We start from the raw sequence: 27,838 nt of genomic DNA on the forward strand, positions 1-27,838 counted from the left end.
GACACCATCTCTTCCTCTGGCAGATTGCCAGCTGACGTCTGAAAGCTCATTTTTACACAGGGTGATTTTGCTTAAGCTGAGGATAAAAGCACCCTGGGGTGGACTGCTTTCAGTGTCCTTCCTAGTCACCCACCCAGTTCACCTGGTCCTCCCTGGGAGAACAGATAGGAGATGGGGAAGGAAGGAAGGATGCTTCTTCCAAACCTGCCCTACCTCCAGCTTTTACAGCACATTGCGAGGCAAGAGGCCACTCACTGGCCACGCTCACAACAGAGCAGAAAAGGCCATATCCCAAGACCAAGAGATGAAAATGCCAAGGTCAGGCAGTTGCATTCCTGGCATTCCTTTCCCCTGAGAGACTTGAGGAAGAAGAAAGAGCAGCTAAAACCCAAACCTCACCTACAAGATCATTGCACCAACAGGCCCTGGCAGTCATTAGCTTTAGAGCAGAGGCAGCCTGCTCCAGTCAAGGGAACCACAGCCCTGAAATCTGAGGTTCTGGTTTAAAATTTCCTCTCTCATTGCCCACATGACTTTGGGCAAATCCCTTATTCTCCATGAGCATCAACCAATCCATAAGTTTTCATTAAGTGCTTACTATGTGGCAGGGGCAGTGCTGAGTGCTCAGCATACAAAAAGCAGCAAAAGGCAGCACCTGCCCTCCAGGAGTTTACAATCTGATGATGGGGAGGATCAGTTTCCTCACTTGTAAAATGAGGGATTTTATAGGATCCAAACCTTAGAAAATTGAGGAGGAAGCTGGACAGATGCTGGGGGTTACCTTCCATACTAAAGTCAGAATTGGGGAGAAGTGCCTGCCCCAGATCCAACAAGGCTTACACGTTCTCCTCTGAGAGTCACTTCTCTCCTTTAACCTGAACCCTGATGCATCCCTTACGCTTCCTGTGGCTCAGCTTCACTTAGCATTGATACTTCTATGCCCTGCTGTGTCGCTGAGTTCTCTTCTGCTTTCCTGAATCCGTCTCTCCCCACTTGACTTCTGTGGTGCCACCTGAGTCTGGCAGGTAACTGAATACTCACTCCTGGAGATTCCTTATTCTGGTTCTCTGTTCCTAGTCTTCGGTGCCATGGCACCCTAGCTCAACAGGAAAAGGACCCATTGCCTCTCCCTCACCCCAATAGTCACCCCTTGCTCATGACATTAAGCAAAGACAACAGCTCAGAGGCATTTGAAACGCCCAAGAGAACAAACTGTAGGCCAAAACTCTGGAGGTGGCCATTCCCATTCTGACAATCATTGCTTCATGACACGTGAAACTTTTGCAATCCCTCACTGGAAGTTATTCCAGAACCAAACTTTATTTGTCAAGACCATGCTCTCTTTCCTATTGACTCACTCATGAGGAATCAGGCAAAAGCTGAATTTCTCTTAAGATATTCTGGAAGAGAGAGCAGTTGCTAATGTTGTCTGGGCTTGTCTATTCATGATTGGAATAGGTGGGACTCCATTAGACATTTACCTCAAAGTAAGCAGGACTCTTATGGTCCTCTTTCCCGAGTTCCCTCTTCCTCCCAAAAGGCTTTCTGTGTGAACAGAACCTCCCCCCTCAGTGTGAAAGCCCTCTTGGAAAGCTATGCCCTTTCCCACTTGTCAGACAACTCTAGAAAAAGTCACTCCCCTATGAAGAGGCCACAACATTCTGTGAGACTGAAGTTGCTTCTGGGAAATCGATATTGCCTTCTGACCAACAATGACCAGAAAAGTCTAAAGAATTCAAGCCTACATGACACTCCAAAAGGATGTTGTTCCAACACCATCTTCTCCTTCCCCCACTACAGGCCACCCACTGTAAACCCTGCTGAGCCCAGGGAATCACAGAGCCAAGCAGATTGAGAAACAGCCTGGGAGCCAACAGGGACCCACAGAACCAGCCCTTCCAAGACTCTACTTTGGACTGAGGAGCCGCCCACAACTAGTCCATCCCAGGATGCCTTAGCAAAGATACGCACACACACAAACACACACACACACACACACAGCAGGTAAAGGAGTGGAGAGCTATAACTCTCCGACTCAGTTACTGCATCGGTTAATTTTGCTTAATTGATCTCTTTTGCCTTTCCTTTTTAACTTTTTGTTACAAATGACGGGGATGGAAAGTGGACAGCGAAGGCACCTATTCAGGAACAATGCTGAAAACAAAAGCTATAAATAGTCAGTAACAGAAAATAGGGACAATATTAGGGAAGGGGGGCAAAGACCCTAATGTGGCAGATGGTTTGAGTCCTGGGTATTGGGGCTGGCAGGGCTGGGGCCCTGATATCATCTTGTCTGAGCCCCTTCTCTTTGGGAGATAAGATGCCTCTTCTGGGGTGAGATGACTCATCCAAACCTCACAGCTGGTTGATGTCAGTGCTTAAACCAGGCATTTGTAACTCTGAAGTCACTGCTTTTCACATGCTGCCATCAAATGAGATAACATTTAAAAAGTCACCCTAGGTGCCAAATAAAGAAAAACATTTAATAAATTAAATTAATAAGTTCTGGTTTTCTCTTATCGGCCATGATGCCAAATCAACACTCCTGAGGACCTCTTCACCCCCAGCCCCTAAATATGTTAACAGTCAAGTGATCACTTATGAAACTCTATCTAAATTCTCCCAATTCAACCACAATAAACCTTTTAAAGTACAAATTTGTGTCATGCACTGTGCTAAATACCAGGTACAGAAAGATTACACACAAAAATTCTCAGCCTCAGAGAACATCCTGTAGGGTGACAGTTTAATTTGTGCAGATACACAAGTTCAAATGAGAAGAGAGCGTGGGGCCATCAGCCTATTCCTCCACCAGCTAAACAGAGTCTGTTGCTGTTTTCAAACATCCAACCAACAAGCCCCTTCTTATTTCCTGAGTTCCTATGGAATTCCAGAGCATGGGTTAGACAAAGCTGAAGGAAGTGGGCCTCCTTTACCTCAAGAATCATGGGATCTAGTTTCAAAGACCAGATATATTACACATGAGAGCATTGGACTGAGTGCAACTCATTAATCAGAAAGGAAAATGGCACCCTGAAAGCAAGAGACCTTCCCAAGATTGTATGGGGAGTAAAAAGTAGCAGCAATGCTGGAAGCCAGATTATCTGACTCCAGGGCCAGGACCACAGTAGCTATCATTCAGTGGAATACATTGGTCCATGCATTGAGCTCTAAATTGGTGTGACAGTCTCCAAGCGATGTCAGAGTTCAGAAAAGACAGAGACCACTGTGACCTGGAGTAGAGGAAGATTTCTCAGAGGAGGTGGAAGTAGGAGGATCATCAGGACTGGGATAGAGAAAGGAAAGGGAGCTCCAGGAGCATCTTTCTTCCCTGCCCCTACCCAATCAGATGTCATGGCCCATCAGTTCTACCTCAGCAATCTCCCACATATCCAGTCCTTCCTTTTCACAATAGTTTCAGACTTATCTACACTCTTGACCTTTCAGACCCCAGCCACTCCAGCCCTCTGATTTGTTCCTTCTTGTGTCTCTTCTGTTCTATAAACCTAGGTGCCTAGCACAGTGATATGTATATTTTAAAATGGAAAGAAGATAGGAAGGAAGGAAGGAAGGAAGGAAGGAAGGAAGGAAGGAAGGAAGGAAGGAAGGAAGAAAGGAAGGAAGGAAGGAAGGAAGGAAAGGAAGGAGGAAGGGTCTGAAAATAATCCTCACTAAATTGGATGATGAGGGCTAAGGAAGAGTGATAAAGAAAGCTTTGGGGATTTTGGTGCATCCAAGCCAAGTAAGCATGTAATAAATGTGTGTTGAATTGCCATGGCTACAGGTGGTAGGCAGAGGGAGCCATTTGTGGCTCTTGAGGAGATGAGTGACATCGTAGAAACAGAATGTGAGAAAGATGACGCTGGCGGCAAGTGCTGGATTGTGCCAACACGTGTCATCCTTGAATTGCAAATCCATTTCTTAGAACTCATATGCTTTTCAGGGGTTTTTTATTTTAAGCCTCTGAAAAATTACTAGAGCTATTTGAATAAAACACTAGGCAGTGGGCAGCACCAGTGAAGGGGGTGGTTTGTAGCAGCCAGAACTGGGAGCTTGAATACGTGAGAAGCGTCTGGAACATGATATCGTTCCATTGGTCACGAGACAGAGTTCCACAGGGGCAGAAAGAAGTGAGGGATTGGGCCAGGGCCATGAGGCTAGTGCAGACAAGAGGACCAAGAGTCAGTGAGTCAGAGATGGAGCAAGAGCACCACTAGCAAGCAGAGATACTCGAGATGGGACCCATTCTTAAGAGAATAAACCAACACGACAAAAATAATGGCTTTGTGCAGATTTGCCTTGCCATTTCAGTTTCTTTGTGCATTCTTTTGTTTATTTGCTCTCTTAAAACCATTTTTAAAAATCAGTCTAGTTGAATGATGAGGTAAGATTTTCAAAGATATGGAAGATTATTGTGGAAGCTGATTTTGAGTGAAAGATGATTTCATTTTGGGACATGTCAAGGTTGAGGTGTATATATATGGCCAGGTGGGCAGGGGAGAGGGGAGTGAGGATAATACAATAATAATCTTTCCTTCTGACCCCAGGATTAGGAAGTGTAGGAGTGCCATTAAAATGAGCCGTCCTTACCCCTTCTCTGATGCTGTCTATTCCAGCTGGACTGACCCTCCTCCATGGAATGGGGAGGGGAGCAGATGGAGAAGACATGTCCTGGCTAGAGCAGAACAGAATCTTGTGTCCGTGTCATGATGCTATAATCTGTGGCCCATACTATCTACTCAGGCCCTGTCACCCTCCCCTTGCCCATCCCTGTGAAGCTTGACTTGCTCTCTAGTAGTGAAGTCCTCAAAGTTTATGCCTGACTTCCTCATAATCTTGGTGTGCCTTTCAGTGTGCATATCATCATTCACAGGGACTCTGGGATAGATACTCAGTTTGCCCAGCTGCCTTGTTCCTCAATGTATCTCAGGGACCTTGATGGTTTACCTGGTACCAGGCCCCTAATGCCACTGTGACCACCTGGAGAAGCAACATGACCCAGCAGAAATAAAGACAGGTTCAGACATCTGAATTTGACATAAAATGAAGATGATCACTCAATGATCTCCTCCCACTATTGACTAAACAATCTTGTCTCAAAGTGCTGTGTAGATGAGTCAGCATGGCTCTTTCCACTTTGGGCCCCACTTCTCCCATTCACCCACTGCTGTCCACATTCTGATGCTTATGGGTGACTTCTTAGTCCTTCCCTCTGCACACCCATAAGGGAGTCAATAAGACAGAGGACCTCCTCAGTAGCATCTCCCTTATCCTTCCTCAAATTTTCCATAGTTGAGTTGAACGCTGGTTTCTAGCTTAAGCACTTAGTCATGAATTTTCAAGCAATGACCATGACTTCTGCCACCATCCAAGTGACCCAAACTCACTGGTAGAAGCAGGAATGCAAAATCAAGCATGGCCCTGGATGCAGCTTTCTAAAAGTGCCAAATAGCCCTCTAATACCTGAAAAGAGACTTTGAATCTTGGACCATCCAGGAAAACAACTAAATATTTACCACATACTTGGAGGCCAATTCAGGATAGCAATGCTATTGGAAACTGTGGTCTCTGTGGATCGTTGAGAGCTGTATACTCTGGAGAAGAGAAGACTGGAGGTGGACTTGACCACTGTCATGAAATGTGTGAAAGGGTCTCCTGTAGAAGAAGGGGACCAAAGTGAAGAGCAGTGAGTGGAGTTTGCAGAGAGCCACACTGATGAATGAAAACACTTCTAGCAATCAGAATTGTCCCAAAGTACTGCGTGTAACCTCAGGAGATGGCTGGCTCTGCCTCAGTAGAGCTTTTCCATCAGAGTTTATTTGGTTTCTCATTGGGTAAGTTGAAGAGTGGATCCTTGGTCAGGGATAGTTTGGAACAGGTGATAAATAAATCAACGTCTTCCAGCTCAGATAGTCTGAGCTTCTACTGTGGGAAATTCCTAAGGACCAGAAGAGTCAGGAGACTTCAGCAAGGAAATGGAATTCAATTGAGTTGCTTGGTATGGGTGGGGCTGAGATGGATGGGAAAAGTGAAAAAGAAGTATTCCTGCCAGGGCAATTCCAGAAAGAAAGGGACAAGTATGTGAAGGAGCATAGCGTGAGGATGACCTCTGAGGAACTTTATGGTCCTGGATCCATGATGCTATGAGTTAGACTAGGACAGAGGCTTTCTGGTGGGAAGCAAAGTTGGCTTCGAAGACTGCAGGGAAATTTTGAAGGGCTGTAAAAGCCAAGCAGAGGAGTTCCAATTTTATAGTCCATGAAGTAGGAACCTTTGATAGCTTCTGAGCAGGAAAATAACTCATTGAAAGCAGAGAACTGGAAAGATGTTTGGCTATGGACAGCATAGTGAATGGGGGGTGGATGAGAATCAAGGATCCCACTCTGGAGGTTACCTCCATAATTAAAGCCTGACATTTTGAGGAGTTGGGGCTAAAAGTTCAAAATGGGAAAGAATCACAGATGATGCCAAGGTTTGCAGCTTAGCAATCTGACAGAAAGAGGGAAACAATGACAGAAATGGGTAATCGTGTATATGGAGCATACTGCAACTGAAATTTGAGAGTCTCTATTACAGAGGGAATAAAAAGCCACAAGGGTGGACCAGATGTTCAAGAGAGTGGCTGTATCTGTGAAAGGGGAGAACAAAGGGCTTTTCAAAAAGGAGATCTTGGAGAATACCTACAAGGAGGGGACTAGAGAAGGAACAACCAGGGAATTTCTAAAGTGCCCATTGGTAGGGGGCAGTCAATGATATCCAAGGTCATAGAGAGGAGACTGATGGATGAGAAAAGACAATCTTTTCTAGCCTTTGCCAAATGATAACATCTAAGAGAGTAGCCTTCTCTCAAGGTTAGCAAGCATATGGCTCCAGGAGGTCCTGAACATGATTGCTCCTGAAGGATACTTAGAGGACAGTCTTTTTCCCCTACAAATATTCATTAAATCTTTCCTTCTTTTGGCTTCAAGGAGCTCCAGACACTTTAGCAAAGTTGTCCCATTGATCCTCCCAATACCCCATATGGCTGTGGAGGGACAGGTGGGATGAGAGGGGAAGCCATTCACCCAAGGTCACACAGTGATTCAGCAATGGAGACAGAAATAGAATGTGTTTGTTGAGTGCCAGTCTAGCGCTTGGCTTCACCAGAGCATGCTGCCTCCCACCAGAAAACTCTCACTTGGCTTTCCACTTACCCAGAACCAAATTAATGAGTGGGAATGATTAGTACATCCACAAAACTGTACTCCAGGCAGCTGAGGCCAGCCAGATCTGGCTCAGGCTTAGGTTCATGTCCCAAGAGAAGGTACAGACAAATTTGGTGGGGTAATGAGATAGGATCACTGCCACTGAAGGGTTGAGGGGGACTCGAGACAGGTGGGTCATATCAAATCTATTTCCTTAATCATAGATGGAAGAGGGTGGGCAGTGGGACTAACTGAAGTTGCCCAATAAAGACCCAATGAACCTCTGCATCAGAGCCCACCAAGCTCCCTGTCTGGGGTCTAGCAGCAAGAACATCACATCTCCAAAGAGGTGACCAGCCTACATAAAACAATGAGCAAACAACTGGATTTTGTCCACAACTTAGTACTAAAGGGCTGACTACCAGCCCCAAGAGGGGCTGTGTGTTCAGAAATAGAGGGCATCGCTGTGGGTTACAGGCAAATCTATGAGGTCAGCACAGAGGAAGTGAAGCTTGGCCAGCCAAGTCTTCACCAGCAGAATCTTCTAGAAGCTGAGATGGGAGGTTCTCTCCTGGCTATGGAGTTTGTCCTTGGGACAGAGAATTCATCACATTTTATATACCCATTCACTTCTGGATGCCAATCAGAACAGACAGCCCACTCCGAGGAAGAGTGTGAAATGCATGACACCTCGAGGTCTACATGGTGCATTTGAAAGGAAAGGCATATACTCTTGTTTCTGATTTTTTAGTCTATTCAGAGGTTGCTGGATTGGAAGTCAGGAGACCTGGGTTGGCATCTTTCCTCCTCCTCCCTCCCATTGGGTAAAGTCACATGGCCTTTCTGGACCTCTTTCCTCTTTAAAATGAGAGGGTTGAATTGCATGGCCTCTTCCAGCTCAAAATCTATTTATGTCTACAACCAGCTCCATTCCCCTGAGTTCTAGCCCTGGACTCTCATCTTCTACCAGAACTGCCCTCAATCCCTCAAGCTGAACCTTTCCCAAGAGGAGAAAGTCATTTTCACAGCCCACTGTGATCAGAGAACTCAGGAAGGTTGGATAAAGTGCAGTTGAGTCACACACAGGAAAAGTGAACATCCCTTCATTCCCGCTGGGCTGCATTCTGAGCCATCTCCCTGAGCCCACAGTGGGGTCCAAGAGTCACATTCCAACCTTACTGCCACCTGGCAGGGAGAGATAGATGCAAGGAGAAGGGAAGCGAAAGAGCCCAGAGAGGGAGAAAAGCAAAGGCTCAAGAATGGCAGGCACCAGGGTGCTGTCTCCCTCCCTCTCTTATTGTCACATAAGATGAAACACATGGAGCCGCAAGGAAACTGAGAGGCAATTATTCCAAGCCCTTGTTTTACAGAACCAGAATTTGAGGCTAAGTGCCTTAGGATCAAAGATTGGGAGTGAAAGGGACCTTTCAGGCTGCTTGTCCAACCTCCCATTCATGCCTATAATTATCTCCACCCCAGAGATTAAAGCCGGAGGAGGCTTAAATGTCATTTGGTCCAACCCACAGCGAAGTCCCTGAGACAACCAGCATCAGAGATGGAGGACTGGAGGGGTCCTTAAAGCCTTCCTAGCCCAATCCCCTCCTTCTTACAGGGGAGGAGAGGAGCCCCAGAAAGGTCCAGTGACCTGTCCCCATCACTCAGAGCTGTACTAGGACACCATTTCCTTTGACCCTGTTACCCAGTGCTCTATCCACTATATTACTGCCTCTCATCCCTAACAGGTGATCATCTAGCCTCATTGTGAATACTTGGCAACAGGAATCTCACTACCTCACAAGGTTGCTTATTCTATCTTGGGGTAGCAATAATGTTTAGAAAGTTTGTGGGATTTCCCCCCACATATTGAGCTAAATCACAGAATTCAACATCTGGAAGGGAGGCATCTGGTCCATCTTCGACCTCAATAAGACTCTCCTTGACAACACCCCAAGGGTTGGTCAGTTTTGTCAGTGTCTTCTTGAAGACCTCCAAGTACAGGGCGCTCACCACCTCCCAAGAGAGGCTGGGGTAATTCTAGTTACTACAAAGTTTTCTTTTTCCTTGCAACAAACCTACACGGTCAATGTGGCTCCCAGTCCTGCCCTCTGGGATGAAGCTGAATGAACCTAATCTAGTTTCTATGAGAATTTTATTTAAAAAGAAGACAAAACTCCCTCCCCATCCTCTTCCTGGTCCAAATCATCCTCCGCTCCTCTTACCTCCTCAGGTTTGCTCTTGGGGATCTCTCACTAGCCTATTACTTTGCTAGATCTTCCCCAGATGGTCTGAGGCCCAAATGAGTTCTGGACAGGGCAAGGATGGCAAGAGGCAAGAGATGAGCTGGAGGCATTGAAGGTGATGGAATAGGCTCAAAGGAGGAGCCCCAACCCTGACTTTCCAAATGGATCTAGGAAGAGAACTTGCATGCCCAACTTGGTCTAATACATGGTCCTTTCTCAGGAAGTTGTTTTTGTCAACAAATAAACATTGCAGAGGCGTCCCACCAAGCCATGCCTCTCCCCACACCATGCATGAGCTCCATAGGTTCCTCTAAGTCTGCATCCCAGACATCAATCAATTGATAAATAAATATTTCTTGTTATGTTTCTACTATATTCGAGGTGCTGGGGACACAGAGACAAAAGGGAGAATGCTCTCAAAGAGGTTACCTTGGCCTGAAGGCTAAAAATGTGGAGAACATATACAAGATGAATACCAACTGATGTCCTTCACAAAATCCTTCTCCAGTGTCTTGTGGCATAGCAGGCTCTCGAAGGCTATGATGGCAGAGCATCATACCTGACTACTTCTACCAGGCTGGGAGGACTTTGAGGATAGCCCAGGCCTAGCCTTGTGATCCCAGAGTTGGTGGCAGTCAGGGATATCAAAGGGGTAGGTTCTTTAAGGAGACAGTCCTGTGTGGGGATCAGGGTTCTAGAACAACAGCTTCTGTTGACCCAGAGATGGGCTGCCTCATTCTCTGATACTGGAGCAAAAAAGAGAACAGGGGATAGAGTTGAAGGGCGTGGACTTACATTATTTGGGAAGAAAAGCCCTTGAGGTGATTTTGGTGGGTTTTCTGTCCTCTGCCAAGGGGGAGGGAGCAGCTGGATGGGGTGGGAGACTTGGGGAGGAAACAGAAGGTCAGAAGAGCTGCTAAAATGAGGGGCTAGAGAGTCAATGTGGGAGTGAGCCCAGGTGAATTTGTGTAACACAAATGGGAGCAGATCCATGTAGCTCCAGAGCACTTTCTACCACTTTGATCAGCATCTTCTAAGCCAGCTCAAAGAATGTAGGGAAGTGCAAATAGCCCAGGGCTGGGGTTTGGAAAGGACAAGGAGGGGGAGTTCAAGGGTCAAGGTTGGGAAAGCTGAATGGCTGACTAAAGCGTCAGCTTTGACAAACCTAGGAAGCTAGGGAGCGTGAACAGAGCTCTGGATTGTGTTTGGAGAATGCTCAGGGTGCTGACAATGTCTAGAGGAGGGCTATCCCTGATCTTTTGACTTCTTCCATCCCCAGGGGTGGCATGGGTCTAAAAAAGAAAAGAAATGACACCAAGAAGGCACAAGTTATCCATCACTCTGTGCGTTGCAGGTGCTTGTGCATGTATGTTGTGTTTTCTCATTAGATTTCCCTGTAAAGTCTAACCATGGTTAAGTATGCCCTCCCAATAGATCATGAGAATGACAGTCATAGAATCATAGATTTAGAGATGGAAGGGACCTTAAAGATGATTGATTCCAACCATTTTTCATGAGGAAATTGAGGTCCAAGAAGCTGGTTAGGAATCACTGATACAGGGATCAGAAACCCCCTTTTAGTCCCCACCTAACTTGGCGTGAGCAGCATGGTCTTAGGCAGAACTACCCAGATGTGTGGCCTCTTCATCCACCAATGAAACAAAGGACTTGAGACATCCCCTGCCAGGGGTGGAGAACCTGGGGCCTCTGGTCCTTCTAGGTCCTTGGGTGCAGCCTTGTTACTGAGTCCAAGTTTTACAGAACAAATCCTTTGATTAAGGGGCTTTGTTCTGTGAAGTTTGGATTCAGTCAAAGGGCTGCATTTGAGGACAGAGAGGGCCACATGTGACAGGTTCCCCACTCCTGTTAGACACTCAGAATGTCAGAAGTGGCCCAGTCTGGATCTAGGAATTCATCCAACTGCCCAATTTTCCACAGTAAACTTGTAGGACTCCCAGGACTGGAGCCCTGGCCTCCTGGCCACTGGTCTAGTGAGCCATACACTGCACCACACTTCCTTTGGGCAGAATGGATACAGTACTGGCATTGGGATTTGGAAGTCCTAAGGTCATATCTTGACTTGCACTTGATAGCTCTGTGGCAATGAGGGGGTCATTCCCCCTATGTGAACCTCAGTTTCCTCACCTATAAATCATACCTCCAATGTCTAAGGCCCGTTTGAGACAATGTCTATAAAGCATATTTGTCATTATTGGTCTTTCATATTGTTGTGTTCTTGCCTTATCAATCTAGCTGTGGTGATAGCTTTCACTCTGCAGTCTTTCATGGGCATCTGCTATAAGACTGAGGCTGGGACAGAGCATGCAGTGGCTTCCTAAGCTCCCTGGCCAATTGATTTCCACAAGTATTCCTCATTCCCCTACTCTGTGCCAGGCACTGGGAACTGACATTCAGGAGAGAGAAGAAAGTTGACTATATAGACTTGGGAGTCATTGGATAGAGACAGCAACTTCATGAGGGAATGGATGGATCACCAAGGAAAGGGTGGGGTAGAAACCTTGGACAGCACCCTACAGAGGAGGCACATTTGTGCAGTGGCTTTAGATTCCTAGACCCAGAGACTGAAAAGACTTCAGAAGCCACTTAGCCCAATAACCCCATTTGCACTCGAGGAAACTGATACCCAAAGAGGTAAGGTGACTTGCTGGAGGTCACACCAGAACTAGGAAGCCCCCACCTTTTAGGAGAAAAATGACTCAGTCACATGAAAGGAGTGTGACTCCTTTTGGTAGGGTTAGCCCCAAACCTCCTTGTGTTTTGTTTGTCCATCACCCAAGCCGCTTTCCTTGACCTCACTCTAGACCTGGATACTCACCATCTCATCCTGTACAATTCTCATCTGTTTCCCCCTAAATTCTCCTTAAATAATCTGTTCTATGAGAAAATTAGCAGCCCAGGAACATTTCTCAGCCTCTGTGAATCACGTTTTCCAACAGAAAGCCTTGGGCGGATTTTGAATCCTTGCCTTATTTAAGCTCTGTCCCTGGTCCTTGCCAGCATCCCATAATGGGCTTCACCCCTGCAGTCCATGACTGAAGGAAGAAAACAGGAAGCAGGAAACACGCTTTTGTTAAGTGTCTACTATGTGCTGAAAGCATATTACTGAACACTGTGCTGGGTCCTTCACTAATATCATCTCATTTGATCCTTAGCAGCCTTGGAGGGAGGTGTTACAGTGAGGACTCAGCTTTGCTGCAACAGAACGCTAAATGGAAACATGCCAATGGACCTGAATTTAGAGAACCTGGGTTCTAATCCTATCCCTGACACTTCCCAGAAAATCAAAGAGGAGGTAGAATTTCCCCTGTGACATAACTAGTAAGAAATGACAGGGGCAGCTAGATGGTGAAGTGGATAGAGACCCAAGTTCAAATCTGGCCTCAGACACTTACTAACTGTGGGACCCCAGGCAAGTCATTAAACCCCAAGTGCCTCAAAAAAGTGGTAGAAACATGAGTCTTAGGATAATAGACATAGAAGAAGAAGGGACCTCAGGGGCCCATTTTACAGATGAGGGAGGCTAAGGACTGACTTCTGGTCCCCCAAGTAGGATCACAGGATCCTAGAATTAGGCCTTGGAAGAATCTGCTCTCATGCAACTTTTCCATTTTACAGAAGGGGAACTAAAGCCCAGAGTGGAGGAGGAGCTCCAGGTTGTGGTCCCAGACTCTCTGCCATCCTGTCTTTTGCTTCTTGCAAAAATGAAACATTCCAGAGGCTCTGAGGAGATGAGATCAAGTGTTACCAATGTCACAGAATTCTGAGGGAAAGAGATTCTGCTGATGCCTTCTGTCTCATTGGCACAGACAGGCCAACATCCCACAGGCAAGAAGAGTGGGACTGAGGAGCAGCCAAGCAGGCCTTGGGCCTTTCCAGACCAAGCCATGTCCCTACTCACAGCGATAGCTGCCCACTGCCACCAGAGTGACCAGGCTTCTCAGCTCAAGGTAATGCCTGCATTCTGAAGCAGCTTGAGGGAAGGAGTCAGAGAATGGAAACCATCCTAAAGGAGAATGAGTCAGAGCTGCCATGTCAGCCCCACCCACACAACCTCAGAGGATCCAGGCCAGGAGCCACTGTGGAGTTTGGCATGGCTGCCCCTGTCACCCACAAACAGGTGAGGGGGACAAAACTGGAGAATGATGCCCATCCAAAGGGAGAGTGAGTCAGAGCTGCCATGTTGGCCATGGGTCCCCCACGGGGCCCCACAGAGGATCCCGGCCAGGCCTAAAAACAGATGTGTGGGTGAGAGACAAGGGTGGTATGTGGCTCTGAAACCCAGCACACTCTGTCCCTACTCTGGGCTGTTCCCCAAGCACCACATGACCTCCCAGCCACTGGAATCAAAGCTAATCTTCACACAGATGAGATCCCAGGGTCACAGAATTTTTAGGACTCCAGAAGAAGGGACTGTGGGGAGAGGAGGGAGCTTTTTTCTTTAAGTCTTTCAATTGTCCTTACTAATTTTCACTTGGTTGGTCCCCCCAAAAGCCAGTGCCCTGCTGGTGCCACCCATGAGTTAAAGAAGCATCTTCTGTCTTCTGGGAACTAGACCGTGTGGGTGTGTATACATCCATACACGTGCATGTAAATGTGCAATACACATGTGCTACACGTGCTGCTACACATATGTGTACATGTGTGCATATGTGGCACACAGCTGTTATAAACACGTATACGTTTTACCCATATATAAGACATACATGTATATGCATGTGAGATTTTATGATATGCATATGCACATATGTGTACATACAGTGTATATATAAGTATATGTGTCCATATAAACAAACATGCACATATCTCTATATCAATAAATACTTATCAAGTGCCTACTTTGCACCAAGCCATGTGCTCAGTGTGACCCCGCCCTTCGGGAGCTCACAAGCTAACGAGAAAAATCGTTTGTTCCAAAGGAGAGGGAGAGGCCTTCCGGAGTCTCCCTGTCCTGCCTCCTTCCACAGCTTGGCTGGGCAGCTCAGCAGTCAGACCTGTCCCAGCCTCAGGTGGGGGCTACCACAGAGAATGAGGAGGAGGATGATACCGAAATAATAACCAGACTTTCTATGGCATCTACGTGTGTGGCAGGCCCTGTGCTTGGGATTCAGGTAATTCTCACAACCCTGAGACACCCAAATTTTACAGATGAGAGAACTGAGGCAAGCAGAGTGACTTGCCCAGCTTGTATCTGATGTTGGATTCAAACTGAGGTCTTCCTGACTCCAGGTTCAGCCCTCTGTGTACTCCAGCACCTTCTGAGAAGCAGACTGAGCTAAAGTCCCCAACATAGTGCAAACCCCCAAATGCAACCTGGGCATGTGTGTGACTAAGTCACGGACAAAGAGATTGGCTTGTTCTGGCACCTTCCCTGGTGAATTGTGTCATCTTGAGAGAGTCCTTTCCCTTCCATGGGCCACAGATTCCTCTTCTTTCAAAATGAGCTGGGTGTTCTTGAAGGCCTCCTCTCACTCCTCTGAGTCTAGGAGCCGCACTTTCCTGTCTGCTTCCTCTCTCTCTCTCTCTCCCTCTCTCTCTCTCTCTCTCTCTCTCTCTCTCTCTCTCTCTCTCTCTCTCTCTCTCTCTCTCTCTCTCTCTCTCTCTCTCTCCCTCCCTCCCTCATCCGACGCTATCAGGCCTCTGAGAATCTCTGATATGGGCCCCTTCTCCCCTCTACCCCTGCCCCCCAGGGCAGACCCTCATTCCCTCCCACATGGACCATGGCAATGGCTTCTGGGAGAGGCGGGTGCCTGCTCCAGTCCAGCCGTCATTTGGCCACTAAAGGTCTGACCACATTACCTCTTTCCCAATACACTTCAGTGGCTCCTTGTCTCCTTCAGGATCAACCACAAAAGGCTCTATTGGTTATTGAAAGTCTTTCATCACCCGCCCCACTCCTCTCTCTCCCATCTTCTCAAACCTGACTCCCCTCCTTGTATTCTTCCATCAGGCTGCACTTGCCTCCTGATTGTTCTTTCATGACACTGCATCTCTCATTTCCATGCCTTTGCCCTGGCTGTGCCCCCTGCCTGGCATGCTCTCCCTCCTCACCTCCACCTTCTGGCTTCCCTACCTTCCTACAAGCCTCAGTTCTCACCCCACCTTCTGCAGGAAACTCTTCCTTCCCCACCATTTACATGATCCATCACCTAAGTGTTTAGAAGGGAGACTCCTTAGGGCAGGGACCATGCCTTTTGTTCTATCTTTAGCCATGGAACATAGGATCAGGTTAGCAAATGCTTCTGATTGGAATCAAGCTTTAAGCGCAAGTGGAGCTAGACTTTGGTTCTAATCCTACTTGTGATATGTGACCTTGGAAAAATCATTCAGCCTGAGTCTCAGTTTCCCCCTCCCCTATAAGATGGAGACAATCATGGTAGTCCCCTCCCAGGGTGGTTGTGGGGCTTCGATGAGCCCTTGCATAGAAAGTATTAGACATTTAATGTCTTGGCATTCTTGGGACAGAATGGAAGCATCTCGGGGCTGGGCCAGCCTGACCTGGCCCAGCTGCCTCAGCTACAGGGGGCAGCCAGCAAGCCCAGGTCAATGACAGATAATGCCACCTTTCAATCTCCTCCTGACAGAGCCAGCAGCCCCTCTTTGGAGGGAAGGGGAGACAGCAATCAGCCTTCCCACTGTATTCCTTAAAGCTTCGATTGAGCTCTGCGCTCATGGCAGAAGAGACATCTGGAGATTCGTTATTGTCCATACAGATGCTGAGAATGATCATGACAGATTTATTTCAAGAACTTGCTTTTGCCTCTTCTGTTCCCTCCATCCTTTTTCTAAGCTAAGTCTCATTTCCTGACCTTGCTCCTGTAAATATGTACCCCACTGGCCTCCTTCTCCTTTGCCTTTACCTCTTCCCAGCAACTTGTAGGAGCCATGGATTCAGTTCAACCTTTAACAAGAACCTACAGAGTAAAAACCACTGTGATGAAGGCCATGAGAGACACAAAGGGCAAAGAGAGATGGTGCCCTCATGGAACTTCCATTCTAGTGGGAGGGGGTGTTTCACACACACATACACACACATGCACTCATGCTGACTGCACACATACACAGTGCATTACACATATGCAAACACATACACAGTGTACACACAATACACACATTCATGTACACACATGCACCTATGCTCACTGCACGCATATGCACATGCACACACATGCACATGCACAAGAGCATGCCCATGCTCACTTAAGCACTCCGAATTATACCCATGGAGGCAAGAGTGTCCCCACCTTCTGAACTGATGACTGCCTTCACACACTCTTTGGCACAGGGTTTCAGGAGTTATTGTAAGTGAATAAGCCATCATATGATGGCCAGCTTCAGATTCCATGTGTCTCTGAACTCAGCTAGGATGGTCTTTGGAAAACACACTAATTCTCTTTCTACACTAATGCCTCCCTTGGAAGCACCTGCCAGAACGCCGCCCCCCCCCCCCTCAACCCCTCAGCTTGGTGGAGAACCTGGGGCTCTCCCTAGTCCATGAGGACAAATGGTATGCTAAAATACAAAAGCACAATATGGTAAAGAAGCTAGGAAAGGGACCTCAATGATGTGCTAAGAAAAGTCCAAGGAAGGAAGGGGCATTTTCAGATGGGGCGTGGAAGAGGGAGCATCTGTGCTGGGTCCTGGAAGATGAGCTAGGATATCAACAGGTGAGGGTGCAAAAGGAGAGTATCTTAGGCAGAGGGCACAGCATAAACAAAGGTGCTGAGGTGAGAAAAGGCAGGACTGAGTCTTAACCAGAAGGTCCCATACATGTCCAACCTCTCATTTTACAGAGCAGCAAACTAAGTCCTAAGAAATGAAGTGACTTCTCCAAGATTCACACCGTTAAAAATGGGGAGAGTTGTAAAAGGATGCCAAGTTGTCTAACAATAAAGGATGGGCCAGGAAATAGTGTAAGACTAGGCTAGAAAGGGAGGAAGGGTGATGCCATCTTGTGGAAAGCCCTGAATGCCAGGTTATGGAGTCTGCAACATTTCCACTGGCAATGGGGAGCTATTGAATAGTTTAGTGTGTGAGCAGAACCTATTAACAAACCTTTATTTTGTTTTTGTGAAAATGTCCCCAATCTTCTGCATCCTAAGCCACTGTGCCCTATTGCCTTATCCTGACCCCATTCCCCAATACACAGTCTCCTAAACAGAAAACAGTAGGGGCTCAATGACCCATGAACCATATATGCTGAAGAAGACAGATCCCCATCTTACAGTGTTATCATCACTGTGTGTAACCCTTTGCTGCTAATCCACTGGTGAACAGAACCCAAGAAGGCTGCTGCCTTCCTCCCAGTCCATCTTGTTTACACTGCTCCTCAATGTGCAGTCGAGCCCCCTGGTGCCCTACGTCCTGGAGAGCCCTTACTCACTTTCTTGCCAATTCCACATACAACCACTAGAATCATCCTCATGCCCAACCCAATCCCAAGACCAGCTCCTCCATCCTCCAGTCTCACTGCAACATACATATTACTAACTCCCCTTTCCCACTACTTCCCTTTTGCCTCTTTTTCCATCACCAAATGATCAGCATGGGTCCTAATGTGACTTCCTATCCCTCCTCCAAACTGCCTGGGAGCCCTTGGAATCCCACCCATGGCTATTTATCCCATCTCCCTTTTGGTCCCTCTTCTATTGGGCTCCTGATGTCTTCCATACTTCCTGTGGAGTCTTTTTGGTTCTCATCACCATGGATTCCTTGGGTTGCATCTCTCAAATGGTGCCTGAATTAAATGTGCCTCCAGTCAGAGTCATTATTATGGCTATAAAGGAAAGGGAGATTTTCCAATGACATATATTGTGAGAAATGAATGCAAGAAGTTCCAGTAAATAATGAAATGGCATTTACATCTGCGGGAGTCTCCACAAACACTTTGACAAACTCCTTCAAACTCAGATAAGATGGATCAATGCAGCAGCGTCGGTGACTTGGTCAGAAAGTAATAAGTGAAGACTTAGGAGAGACCAGAGAGCTCCAAGCTCTGAGCATCTGAATGGCTGCATGTGCCAGTATCTTTTCCAAGAAAAGCTCACATGAGGTCACAAAGAGTTGGACATGACTGAATATAAACTTTTGTGTATTTAAGAAGTATAAATTTTGCTTTTACTTCTTTTCACCTTTTTGAGTGGAATCCAGACAGAAATGGCCCAGAGAAAGATGCCATTTCATTGCTTCTGTTTAATTTCAAACATGCATTTATTAAGCATCTACTGTGTACCTGGAACTGGACTGGAGATACAAAAAGGGCGATAAACATCCCCTAAGCTCTGATCTTGTTCTAGAGACTACTGCACAGCTGGATATGTTAACAGGTTGGGTTTTTCTGTATTTGAATAAATGTGCGGAGATGAAGCTCTTCTTTTATAAGCTCAATAATTCAACCAAACCGACTCCAGTAGCAGACAAGGTGGCGAGGACACCTGGATCCTCATCCTGTGGCCACAAGGTTTGGTTTCCGATGCAAGGTGTCCATATTCTGACTGCTTCTCACTCCATGTACTTTAGAGAGAATAAGTCTGTGGTACAGTGTCATCTGTTTAAAAAGTTTGATCTTAAATTGTGTATAGATTGGCACTATAGACTGGCACTTTCAGGTGATTGTGGGCTGCAGTTTTATCTGTGATAACTAATGGTGCGGCTCTAATAGAATCTCTTTATCGAGTTCCCAAAACTTGGGCTCAAAAATAGTATTTGTGGGGTAAGGATTTTTCTCAGCCCTTAGTGAAGTAAGAGTAAGTTTTTTGATGTCTCGTGCTGGCTCCTGATTCAATAGGTGCTCAGTGTGTGGAGCACCTTACAGAGTTTCTACTGTTTGAAAGACAGCACTGATTTCATCAATGTGTCCTGCCTCCTTCAGGTGGTAATAAGCTAGTCCTGAATCATTGATGAAGATGATGATGATGAGGATGCTTATTGGCATAGGGATGTGCTTCCTGGATGCACTAAGTTCCTCAGAGAACAGACACCATATCTTATTATTTTTACACCCCATCACCCCACCACCCAATTCCTGCTACCTACCTCAGCACTTTACATTCGAAAAGTCTGCTGAATAAAATCTTTTGTATTTAGAGAAATACATTGTAAAGGCATTTGGCTACTCATTTTCTAGAGCTTGAGTCATTTTCACAGGATTAATTTTGTTAATTTTCCCTTTATTGTCATAGAATTCTAAAGTGTAACCTTGTATTTGCTTGACCTGGCATTCATTGCCTTTCACTTTATCTCTGACACTGATTAGCTTTTCCTTGTTCCTCGGGACAAAACATATAGGCCAGGATATCCCTCCATTTTACATATTTGGAGTTAATTTTTTTTATTAGTAAAACAAATATTTTAATTACCATCTCTCTCCAGATTTACTCTTTCCTTAAAACATTTAGAGGCTTTAAAATTAAGGGAAATGATTAGTGGAAGAGAAAGAAAGTTCGGAAATAATTGAATGTAATAACCCATTTGATAAACCTGAAATATAAATTACTTTAGAAGGGACTCTCCCCATTTGACAAGAATTGCTGGTAAATTGGAAAACAAGGCCTGATAGAAATTAGGTTTAGACCAATATTTTGTAGCACATAGCACAACAAACTCAAAATGCATGTGATCTTCATGTAAAAAGTCAACACTATAAAAAAACTAGAAGAGAGTCAGATTAGGTATCTTTCCCAGTTATGGCTGGGAGAAGTTTTTTTTTAATCAAATGAGGGATAAATGCTTTATAGAAAGCAAAGTAGTTCATTTCAATTACATAAATTTGAAAGACTTTAGAATGAACAAAATTCATTCATCAGAATAACAAGGAAATGGTTGGCTAGGAAAAAACCCATTTTTTATTAAATATCTCTGAAAAGAGTTTTGTGTCCAAGACAAAGAAATAACAGATAACTAACAGAAATATGTAAGCCCCAAAGCCATTCACCAATATATAAGTGGTTAAAAACAACGGTTTTGAAAGAATTGCAACTGATAAACAACCACAGGAAAACCTGCTTCAAATAATTAACAGTCCAAGAACTATCAATGAAAACAATCCTAGATTTCACCGCACCCTCAGTAAGTTAATAAAGATGCCACAAATGGGGCCAGTCAATGCTGGAGGAATGGCAAAAAGAGGAGATCCCTAATCAATCACAACTCCATTTAAGAGCCAACTTTGAGACAGACTCTGTACTAAGTGCTGTGAACAAAGAGAGGTAACGGCAAAATACAAAGAATGTAATGCAATATACAAAGAAAGGGAAAAAGCAGCCCCTACCCTCAAGAAGGTCACATTCTAATGGAAGTTGTTGGCAGAAATGTAAATTAGTTCAACTACTCTGGAAGTCAATTGGAATTATGCAAAGAAAATTCAGAAAATGCCTCTCTACTTTGCCCCAGAGAGTTCCACTGAGAGGTGCGTCGAAGGGAGGTCAGGGACGTAAAGAATCTATAGAGCAGCGCTTAATGTAGTAGCAAAGAACTCTAGCTTTTCTTTTTTAAAAGCAGATTCCCGTCAACTGGGGAGAGGCTAAAGTAGCTGTGATCCTTGAGTGTAGGAAACAATGCATATGGTGCATGCAGAGAAGCCTGGGAAGACTAATATGAAATAGGGCAAAGGGTAGTGGGAAGGATAGAGAAAGCCATATGGGCAAAGACCGTAACGAGGCTGATGGAAAGGAAAGCAACAAGCCGAAATAAGGCTCCGTCTCCTCAAAGGAACTGAGCAAAGCTCCTCCTCTTGCTTTTTGCGGAGCGAGGCACCACGAGATGGTGACACTGGGGAATTCAGACTTTGTCAATATGGTGGTTATTCCACTGAACGTTTTATCCTTCATTATGAGGGAAATGTAGAAAGGGAGCAATAAAATGCTATTCGAAAACCTAGGTGAAATGAACTACTGTCTCCTGACAAGTTCTGAGCAAGACTGCAGGCACTGACCTATCTGTGCAGCCAAACAATCTGACGTTTGCCTCGTGGTTCCGATATTTTCTTTTTTGCGGCTCTCCCCTTTATTTATACTTCTATTTAAATGTTAAAATGAGCAGTTTGAAGGCAAAACCATAAACCCTGATGTTCACCTTATATCTTCCAATGAGGCTGATCAGGTTTTCAAACAGGCAATATCAGCCTTTGGTCAAGAGGGTGCCCCTACAGAATGGCACTAGAGCTCTCTCCCAACAGTGGGGAGGGGCCGTGTGGATTCACGGTTGTGTTATAACTTATTGTCAGGAACTTCGCTGACACAACATCCCACCTGCTCTTCGACCCTTCCCCAAGTTTGGAAGGGGGCAGAATTAGGGTGCAAATAGCACATAATAGGTGCTTAATAAATGTTTATTGATTGAAGAGACCAAGCTGCAAAGGGGAAGTTGCTATGGTCAAGGTCAAGGTGAGAAAGCTGGGAGGGCTGAATAATTTTCTGCTTGTTGAGTCATGCCCTTGAGTCCACTTCCTTCACTTTGCAAGCAATGGGTGAGCTAGCCATAGCAACTGGAAAGTCTTGCTATGGCAGGAATCTCAAGCTATCCATAGACCCCAAGTCCATGTCCTATACCAAAAAAAAGAGTTCCTGAGTTTTAATGGAAAGGCTATCCTTGCTGTGATGTGAGTCAAACAGCCATTTGAAGCCATACTGTATTTTCTATGCTCTTTTGTCTGCTTACAGGAGTAACAAGGGATAACTGAAGAAAACAAAACTCCATCTTTCCTAGGTCTCATAGACTCAGAGCAGCCACCTGTATACTGCCTGGGGATTTCCTGAGCCGAGGAGAAGCTAAACGCAAGCAGATGTTGTAATACTCAGGGGTTTACTGCTTCTGTTCGTGCAGGGCAAAGAGCAAAATACTGTATACAATTAAGTATGTTCATGCTATCCATGCAAGGGTGGTGATAAGGCATGCCAAGGTCATGTGATGAAGGCTCAGGGAAAGAGAAAAAGATCAGGGAAATGGCAGCAGCTGCAGGCTTGGGAGTTCAGTCTAATTAGGTACAGTCACACTAACCATACCTAGACTGAAAAGACTGCTTGACCACTCAGAGAAAGGAAAGCTGGGGAAAGAAGGTTGTCTGCTCCTGAGCACCATGAAGAGTCCTTGGCACTGATAGAACTCTCGGTGCAGCTGCCAAGGAAAGTATTGAACTCCCCTTGTCAAGAGAGCAAAGCTACTGCCACCCAAGTCCATCTCCTGTGTCTAGATTCACATCCTACTCTGGCCCACATGTCCTGAAATAACTCTTTGCTTCCCTTGGCTCCTTCACTCCTCTCCTGATTCCTTCTCACTTTCTCTACCTTCTCACCCTGGAAGTTCCCTCTGTCCCTGTAGTGCCTTCTGCTTGCTCCTCCCTGCCCCCACACACAACTTTAAATTTATGGAAGGTGCCCAGGTCAGTAATCTTCATTCTTCTCTGGACCCCACTCCTCAGCCTCCAGGTTTATTCCAGCCTGCTTCCACATGGGGACCTTCTCTGTTCTGCACTCCCACATACCTTTCAGTTTATTCTTAAGTACTTTTGTGTAATCTTTCTGATGTCAGAAACTACCTTTTTTGCATATATTTGTGTACCAAGAGCTTAGAACAATGCCTGCCACATAGTAAGCACTTAATAAATGCTTTCTGTTCATCTCACATTTTATACCAAGATATATCCAAAATGGGTACATGATTTAGACACAAAGAGTGATATCACAAGCAAATTAGAGAAGCATGGAAAAAATGACATATCAGATCTGTGGATAAGAGAAGTATTCATGGCCAAATAAGAGATGGAAAGGACCATGTTTTGTGCAAACAAAACCAGCGCAGCCAGAATTAGAAGGAAAACAGGAAACTGGAGAGGGAAGGAGTTACAGCAAGTTTCTTTTCTGATAAAAGTTTCATTTCTCAGATGTACAGAGAATTGAGAAAACTATATAAAAACAAGAATCATTCCACAAATTTTCAGAAGATGAAATCAAGGCAATCAGCAATCAAATTTAAAATGTTCTAAATCACTAATAATTAAAGAAATGTACATTAAAATAAATCTGAGGCATAATCTCACAACTATCAAATTGACTAGTATGATACAAAAGGAAAATGACAAATGCTGAAGGGGATATGAAAAAACAGGGACACTGTGGGGTTGTGAACTGGTCGAACTGTTCTGAAAAACAATTTGGAACTATTTTCTAAGAGCTAAAACTGTGCATACCCTTCTACCCAGCAATATCATTATTAGATCAATATTTCAAAGAAATCGAAGGAAAAAGAAAAGGACCCCATATACCAAAAATATTTGTAGTAGGTCTTTCTGTGATAGCAAAAAAGTAGAGATTAAGGAAATGCCCATCAATTGGGAAATGGCTATACAAGTCATAGTATACAAGTCACATGATTGTGATGGACCATGATTATACTATAATAAATGATGAAGGTGATAGTTTCAGAAAAACCTGAGAAGGCATATGTGAGTCAATGCAAAGTGAAATGAGCACAACCAAGAGAACAGTGTAGACAGTAACAGCAATATTGTAACAATAATCAACTGTGAAAGACTTAGCTATGCTGATCAATACAGTGATCCCTGACAATTCCAAAGGACTCATGTTGAAAAATGCTCTCCATGTTCACATAGGGAATTGAGGAAGCCTGCATGCAGATTGAAGCATGTTTTCTTTACTTCATTTTCCTGCTTTTTTCACAACATGGTTAATGCAGAAATATATTTTGTGTGACTTCGTGTGTGTAATGAGAATTATATTTATTGACTTCTAAATGGGTAAGGGAGAAGTGGAGAGAGAGAATTTGTAACTGAAAATAATTTTTAAAAAAACATATAAATGCGTATTGTTGATTTGCTTCTGTGTCTGAGACTTAGAGACTCCATCTCAAATGCATACACTAACCCTCCTCCTATCTTTCAAACCATATTCCTCTCCTCTTCCATGCTGCATCTTAAGGTCCATTTCATAGAGAATCCTTACCTTGACTAATGCCAATAATACTATCCAATCTCAACCTACTCAACCAACCCCTCTCAATTCCATGCAACAAATATTCTTTGAGCCCACAATATGTACAATGTATTGTGCTCTCAGGGCATACATCTAATTATATTCATCATGCACTTTGATGTTGATTTAATATCTACATGCCATGTGTTTTGTGTTGAGAGTATACTTGAAGGCCACTTGAAGTCATCAGTCATATCAATTTTTTTGTCATCTAGTTTCCTTAAAATATAATAAATGGTTACATACCAATGGAGGTTCCATCAATGCTTTCATCAAAAACTTATTGATCCCCTGAAATAGGGTTATTACTCTTTTAGGCACTATGTGGGATTATGGGAAAGGTCAGTGGAACTTTGGTTCAAATCTCAATTCCAGGGGCAGAGCCAAGATGGTGGAGTAGAAAGATGCACATACTCTAGATTTTTCCCCACAGCCCATAAAATACCTGTAACAAATGACTCTCAACAAATTCTAGAGCAGCAGAAACCACAGAACAACGGAGTGGAGGAGAAGTCCAGTCCAGAGTGACCTGGAAGGCCAGTGGGAAAGGTCTGTCACACCAGATGTGGCATGGAGTGCAGCCTGGCCTTGGCTGTGTGGTGCCTGGAGGAGCAGGGCCAGAGCAGGCCTCAGGGAAGGAATCCCCAGCAGCAGCAGCCACAGTTCGTAGATCCCACAAACCATAGGAGCCAAAGACACTTCAAAAGTCAGTGAGAGAGCTTTTTTACTTCTGTGACAAGGAAGCAGGGTCTTCCCCTAGCCCTGGTCCTAGGCAGTAGCAGCAGCAGCAGAAGTAGAGGGCAGTGGCTGTGGCTATGGTGGCCAGGAAGGCAGTAGTCAGCATCCATTGTTGAAGCCTCAGCTTAAAGCCCCTGGGGAAATTGAGCAGCTGATCTGAATCTCAGCCACCAGCCAGGCAAGGGAGTAAACTCCTCTCCCTGGATTGTGCCACCTTGGAGGAACTGAGAACTTACAGGTCCCCAAAGTATACCCTAGTCTTGACAAGGGACCCAAAAGTCAAGTAACTGGTTGGGAAAATGCCCAAAAAAAGGGGGAAAAAAATAAGACTATAGAAGGTTACTTTCTTGGTGAACAGGTATTTTCTCTCATCCTTTCAGATGAGGAAGAATAACATTTACCATCAGGGGAAGACATAAAAGTCAAGGCTTCTGCATACAAAACCTCCAAAATAAATATACAATGGTCCCAGGTGATGGAAGAGCTCAAAAAGGATTTCGAAAATCAAGTAAGAGAGATGGAGGAAAAACTGGGAAGAGAAATTAGAGTGATGCAAGAAAATCATGAAAAGCAAGTCAACAGTTTGCTAAAGGAGACCCCAAAAAATGCTGAAGAAAATAACACCTTTAAAATTAGGCTAACTAAATTGGCAAAAGAAGTCCAAAAAGCCAATGAGGAGAAGAATGCTTTAAAAAGCAGAATTAGACAAATGGAAAAGGAGGTTCAAAAGCCCACTGAAGAAAATAGTTCTTTAAAAATTAGAATGGAACAGATGGAAGCTAATGACTTTATGAGAAACCAAGAAATTACAAAACAAAACCAAAAGAATGAAAAAAATGGAAGCCAATGTAAAATATCTCATTGGAAAAACAACAGACCTGGAAAACAGATCCAGGAGAGACAATTTAAAATTATGGGATTACCTGAAAGTCACGATCAAAAAAAGAACATAGACATCATCTTTCATGAAATTATCAAGGAAAACTGCCCTGGTATTCTAGAACCAGAGGGCAAAATAAATATTGAAAGAATTCACCTATCACCTCCTGAAAGAGAGTGAAAAAAAGTGAAACTCCTAGGAATATTGTAACCAAATTCCAGAGTTCTCAGATCAAGGAGAAAATATTGCAAGCAGCTAGAAAGAAACAATTTGAGTTTTGCGGAAATACAATAAGGATAACACAAGATCTAGCAGCTTCTACATTAAGGGATCAAAGGGCTTGGAATATATATTTCAGAAGTCAAAGGAACTAGGATTAAAGCCAAGAATCACCTACCCAGCAAAAGTGAGTATAATACTTCAGGGGAAAAAATGGTCATTCAATGAAATAGAGGACTTTCAAGCATTCTTGATGAAGAGACCAGAGTTGAATAGAAAATTTGACTTTCAAAGAAAAGAATCAAGAGAAGCATGAAAAGGTAAACAGGAAAGAAAAATCATAAGGGACTTACTAAAGTTGAACTGTTTACATTCCTACATGCAAAGATAATATTTATAACTCTTGAAATTTTTCTCAGTTTCTGGATAGTTGGTGGGATCACACACATACACATAGAGAGAGAGAGAGAGAGAGAAAGAGAGAGAGAGAGAGAGACAGAGACAGAGACAGAGAGAGAGAAAGAGAGAGACAGAGAGCACAGGGTGAGTTGAGTAGGAAGGTATCATATCTAAAAAAATAAAATTAAGAGGTGAGAGAAGAATATATTGGGAGGAAAAAGGGAGAAATGGAATGGAGCATATTATCTGTCATAAAAGAGGCAAGAAAAAGCTTTTCCAATGGAGGGGGAAAAGGGGGAGGTGAGAGGGAAAAAGTGAAGCTTACTCTCATCACATTTGACTCAAGGAAGAAACAACATGCATACTCAATTTGGTATGAAAATCTATCTTACACTACAGGAAAGTAAGGGAAAATGGGATAAGATGGGTGGGTAATGATGGAAGGGAAGGCAAACGGGAGGAGGGAGCAATCAGAAGTAAACACTCTTGGGGAGGGACAAGGGCAAAAGAGAAAATAGAAGAAATAGGGGGCAGGATAGGATGGAGGGAAATATAGTTAGTCTTACACAACATGACTATTATGGAAGTCATTTGCAAAACTACACATACATAGCCTGTATTAAATTGCTTGCACTCTCCTTGGGGATGGGTGGGGAGGGAGAAAGGAAGAGAAGTTGGAACTCAAAGTTTTAGGAACAAATGTTGAAAATTGTTTTTGTGTACAACTGGGAAATAAGAAATACAGGTAATGGGGTACAGAAATTTATCTTGCCCTACAGGACAAGAGAGAAGATGGGGATAAAGGAAGGAAGCAGTGTTAAAAGAGGGGGTACATTGGTGGAAGGGGCAATCAGAATGCAAAGCGTTTTGGTGTGGGAGGAGGGGAGAGACGAGGAGAAAATTTGGAACTCAAAATTTTGTGGAAATAAATGTTGAAAACGTAAAATAAATAAATAGGTAGGTAGATAAAAATAATCAAATTAATAAATAAATAAGAAATCTCAATTCCATCTCTTATTGAGTGATCAAGGTTAATATCTGTGATTCCTCCATTTCCTCATTTATAAAATGGGGTTAATAATATCCATGGTACCTAACCCTCAGTGCTGTTTTGAGGCTCAAATGAAAATGCTTAGATGACCATAAATTGGTGGCAATGTCCTGCCCTTCTCT

General features: G+C 44.5%; 1 protein-coding gene and 1 long non-coding RNA gene across 22 annotated transcripts in view; one reads left to right on the plus strand and one right to left on the minus strand.

The window, feature by feature from the left end:
- The window catches only part of PCBP3 (poly(rC) binding protein 3), a 398,673-nt gene that overhangs the window by 282,783 nt on the left and 88,052 nt on the right, over window positions 1–27,838 (minus strand). The window lies entirely within an intron of this gene.
- LOC140523509 (uncharacterized) lies at window positions 13,039–16,169 on the plus strand. Its single transcript, XR_011973420.1, has 3 exons — window positions 13,039–13,562; window positions 14,362–14,553; window positions 16,027–16,169. It is a non-coding gene; the product is annotated as an uncharacterized lncRNA (long non-coding RNA).

The sequence above is a fragment of the Notamacropus eugenii genome, chromosome 2 (genome assembly GCF_028372415.1).
Source record: "Notamacropus eugenii isolate mMacEug1 chromosome 2, mMacEug1.pri_v2, whole genome shotgun sequence".
Classification (NCBI taxonomy): Eukaryota; Metazoa; Chordata; class Mammalia; order Diprotodontia; family Macropodidae; genus Notamacropus; species Notamacropus eugenii.